Source organism: Benincasa hispida, chromosome 5 (assembly GCF_027475165.1).
Source record: "Benincasa hispida cultivar pf3 chromosome 5, pf3_genome.v1.1, whole genome shotgun sequence".
Taxonomy (NCBI): Eukaryota; Viridiplantae; Streptophyta; class Magnoliopsida; order Cucurbitales; family Cucurbitaceae; genus Benincasa; species Benincasa hispida.
Window position 1 is genome coordinate 5,655,586 of NC_143482.1, and position 5,031 is coordinate 5,660,616.

At 34.6% G+C, this 5,031-nt stretch overlaps 1 long non-coding RNA gene across 1 annotated transcript; it reads right to left on the reverse strand.

Annotated features, from left to right (window-relative positions):
• Positions 1-418: 418 nt before the first annotated feature.
• Positions 419-934, reverse strand: LOC150035866 (uncharacterized). Its single transcript, XR_016529699.1, has 2 exons — positions 804-934; positions 419-701 (listed from the first exon to the last, which is right to left on the reverse strand). It is a non-coding gene; the product is annotated as an uncharacterized LOC150035866 (long non-coding RNA).
• Between the last annotated feature and the right edge of the window lie 4,097 nt (positions 935-5,031).

Genomic DNA, 5,031 nt, shown 5'->3' on the forward strand with positions numbered 1-5,031 from the left:
TATATATATTAATACATATCACTTTATAATTTATATTAAAAATACAAATGACGGATAAATTGAGGGAGAGGCATGCCCCTGGCTCCTACGTGGCTCCACCCATGCTCCCACTTCTATATTGTTGGAAATTTTTAAGGTTATTACCTTGCAAATACATAACATTTTTTGAATCCATGATATCAATATGGTTAAAAGTAAATTAGGGTTTATTCCTAATTTATATTTTCATTTATAGTATTTTTCCTTTTATGTATTTTTCCTTCTTGGTTTCTTTTCTTTATTGCGGTTGTTGGTATCTATTTATTTGTCTTTATGTTATATTTTGATTAAGTTAATTATTCAATAATAGAATATAAAATTAACAACTATCCCAATGATCAACAATAACACAAAATAGGCAATGCTCAAAACACAAATATATGTAAATATAGTAGAAATACATTCTACTTTATTAAATTATTTATATATATTGTATCAAACATACATGTTCAAGACATTTGACCACTTCTAAGGAGTTTAAACCATAGTAATGTTCATATATTGAGAAAAAGTTTAACTTGATTGGGTCTATGATCAAGTGCCATTGACATCATCTTCCTTCTTAATGAACATCTTGCTCCCACATATGACATTATCATCTTTCTCTATGATATATATTGTAGAAGGAGGAGAAGGAGCATCAAGTGGAGGCCATTTATTACCTAATAATTTAAATCATATAAAAATTACAAATTGAAGCAAAAATTTAAAATGTATATATAGAAAAAAAAAAACTCAAGAGAAAAATAAGAAGTTTTACATACTTGTGGTGTTTCCCATTCTTTGGGAATCTCTCTTTAGTTTTTTGAAGATGAAATGTGATGTGTTTGTGACGGTTATATATAGCAATATTTATAGGCAATTTGGTCATGAATAATATTCATGTGTAGTAATATTTTATAGTGGAATTTATTCAAAATAATTAAAATATATATATATATGTAAGAAGTTTGAAATTAAACACATATATTTCGTATATATTCTTGTATTAATAATGTGAAATATTAGACCATAAAAAAAAAGACTTTTGATTAGAATATAAGATGAACTTTTAAGAGGAAAAATATTATTGTTATTGTCAATCAAAGCATAATTATGATATTATTTATAATAATAAGAGATGAGTCTAAGAATAGATTATTGTCTGTAAGCAAATTAAGATAAGAAAGAAAACAAATATATGCTATTAGAAGCATGACCCAATAGTTTTTATGTTATAAATTATTTCACCTCAACATAGTCTTAATCATATTCTATTATATTGCCAAAATATTATCCATTAATTATAGGATGTGTTTATTCTTTTTTCTGTCTAAAAGAATGTTTGACTAGCTAAACATAATTTAATTGATGAAGGTACCTTAATAACATCATAATAACTTTAATCAAGCGAACAAGAGTCATTGATACTTAGCAATATTTTAAAAAACAAAAGTAAAAATTGATATTCGAAAATTACTAAACCCTTAATTATTTAACAAAATCTCTATGATGTTATGGAATTACTCCAACCTTGAATCGTGGCTATTATCGTCACAATCTCCTAAAAAATTAAGAGAAATTCTTGTTCATATCTTAAGCCTTTATTTCTTTATTTTGCTTGTATGTTTTTATCTTAGTTGGAAAATATTTATTTGTGTAAATTATTCTCTATATGTCGTGTTTAAGAGAGTTCTTGAGATTGTTTTAGATTGTAAAAAATGAAACATACAGATAACATCAAATATTTATAACAATAATTTTGTATTAAATAAAATCAGAGATTTTGAATTTTTAGTCAAACTCAAAAATATGTAATAAAACAAAAATTGTGACAAATTTGAAACTAAGTGGAAAAATATCATTCAAAAGCAAAAACTCCTAAAATCAAGGGAATGATGTTACGACAATTCTTGCATCAATGGAATATAAACTGAATTTCGTAAATATTAAATTTGGTTTGAATTTTTTAAAATATTGTAAGATTAAATTAATAATAAACTATCTATTGGCTTCTAATTTTGGAAAAAAAAAACTTATTTTTTCATTTATGTTTACATGCTTCTTCAAATAAGCTATTAGTAACTCCTTTATCCTGGAAAAAAATTATATGTTCATAAAATCTAATTATATCGCTTTATCCAATAAAATAAATTTATGAATTCCCTCACTGAGAACAAAGGCTTTTAATTTTCATTTAGATGTCTTCGAGTTCTCTAATCAAATGAAATTTGGTAAAAAAAGCAAAAAAAAAAGAAAAAATGAGAAATATATTGTAAAACCTGGATTTCCATTTTTCCTACTTAAGCAGGAAATAAAAGGGATTAACTAGGTGAAAGTTAAATCCTATGTTAAAGTGAAGGAAAATTCTAAGTGTTTAAATAGATTTGTTAAGTAGCTTTAAGATAAGCCTTAACTAGTAAAAATTTGGTTAAGTATAATGACAAAAAGGAACTATGCGTTGGAAGCCAAGAATGGCCTAAGTACTAGACAATGCATTGGCCTTGTGTTAAGTATTGGTGTGGTACCATGCGTTGGCCATGAACCTTTGAGAGGTTATTTGAGCGTTGAAAGAGGCTAAAGTATGGCTGAGAGGAAAGGCTATGTGGGGACAAGCGTGTGGTAGCCTATGTCTTGAGAGTTAGAAAAACACATGCAGCAGCCTCAAGTTGCACGGACAAGGGCGCTGGGCATTGGAGTGCGCGCTGGTTGATCAAGGGGCAGTGCTACACAATGGAGGCATGCGATGTTGGAGGCCTGCGGCAATGAAGGCATGCGGTGATGCTAGGCAAAAGCATGCGGTGCGAGGGCATGCGGTGATGCTAAGCGAGGGCATGCGATGATACTGCACAATGGCATGCGGCAATACTACGCAATGGAGGCATGCGGCGATGGTATGCGGCAATGCTATGTGTTGGTGCTATGCGGTAATACTATGCGTTGGTGTTATGTGGTGATACCATGCATTGGTAGTATGCAGCAACAATGTTAGACGATGAACTATGCGATGATGAAACGAGCCATGGTGGGTGCATTGGGGAACGACTTACGTTGCTAAGGCTTGCGGTAATCAGGATTATGAAGTTGGTTGCGTTGGTCATAAGGGATGCATTAGCAAGAACCTAGGCGATGGTGAGCTATGCCTTGAGGTGTTGAGTTGAGAACCAAGTCAACCCAAAGGTTGTTATGCGTTGGTGATGTGCTATGAGCCAAGGACATTCGAGGCATGTGGACCCATGCGCTAATTGGTGGTGTCCGGACATAGCAATGTTGCGGCAATTGGATGGGCGCATTTGTGGTTAGATGAACGCATATGAGGATGGATGGACGCATTCAAGGACGTCATCCAAATATGTGGCTTGTTAGGAAGAAGTCTTAGGCCTTAACTAAATGAGGTGGATGCACAAAAATACATGCAAAATTTAGGGCTATGCATTGGTAAAAGGGGAGCAAGACACCTTGGATTCGATGACGCAAGTTTGCATTAATAGTGTAAGGAAAGGACACTTGGACATGCGGCCAAGTATGAGGTGTCGGCCTTAGAGAGATCTTAGACGCCTATAAATAGGGCCGAGAACTTCAGATGAGAACTCAAATTCTCTTCAAAGAACATTTAGAAGAGTGTATGAAGGCTGATTGAGAGAGACTATGCGTTGATAGCAAGACCATGCATCGGTCATAAAGTTCCAAAAGAAGGAGATGCTGTCGGACAGGAAGGTCTGGAAATAGCATCAAATTGGGATGAAGAGTTCTCCCAGAATACTCGTGCGTTTGGAGTGATTCCAAAGCCACCTAAAAGCTATGAGAGTCTAGTTTTCAGGGTAGGGCTGCCAGAGAAGAAGCTCAAAGGAATCAGACTGGAGAATAAGGAAAAGACAGAAGGGTCGAGCTATCAAGTAAGCTTGAGCCAGTCTTGATATTTTGAAGATTTCGGAAAAACCACAAGGATTTCTAAGCTAAGCTTTTGAGATAAGTGTCCTGAGACATTTTAGAGCATATTTGTAGAAAGAAGTAGCTCGAGATAATGCCTAGAACTATGAGTTATCTAAGTTTTAAGTTGAATATGGAATTTAGGGTTCAAGAGGAGCCCGAGAAGACTAAGGAACTTTTAGAGAGAAAGGTTCCTAAACGATCAAGGTGAGTGGTACTTTCTTTTAAGTCTTAAAGTATATCTTTTAGAATAAATTATATATGCTTATGTTATGAATGAGTACCTAGCATGAGAATGAGATTATGTGATCGGGATGGTCAGGGAGTCAATAGACCTAGTTCCTGAGCCCGTAAGTAAAACCTCACGGGATGGTCAGGGGACCGAGAGGTCTAGTTCCTGAGCCTGTGGGAGGAACCTCGTATGGGATGGTCAGAGGGCCGACGGACCTAGCTTCTGAGCCCATGCGCAAGGAACTATGTGCACATAGGAGACACTGGAAACAAAAGGGAACTCAGTTGAGTAAGCATTCATGATTAGTATTAGTTAACTATCTACCGTGTGTGTAGGTAGACAGCGTACTCATTCTAAGTAGTTATCAATTTAGCTATCTACCGTGCATGTAGATAGAATTGAGAACAGACTCATTCAAGGCTGAGGTTTGAATGTAATCTCATATTTATGATATGCTTGCTATTATGAGTTGAATTAGACTTTAGAAATTGCTTACCACTCACTGAGATTTGTGAAGCTCATTCTGTTATTTCATGTTTTTCTTCCCAGGTAGCAAAAGGTGAGGAGTTCCAGGATGCTGCTAAATTCAAGGTCTGCCACAAGTCACAGTTACACTTCCAAAGGGTTGTTATAAACTTTGTTGTTAAGTCTTGGAGTTGTATAAACAGTACATTATTGTAATAAAATGGGCCTACTTAACCAGTTGATGTTATCTCCTTGACTTAAAGTTTATCGAGTGTAGTAAAGAGGTTCAGTTGGATAGTAGGTAACACAAAAGGGTGGTACCTGCGGTCCCTCACGCCTCTCCTTAGGCTCAGAAGTGCGGGCTCGGGGTGAGGTGTGGCATATAT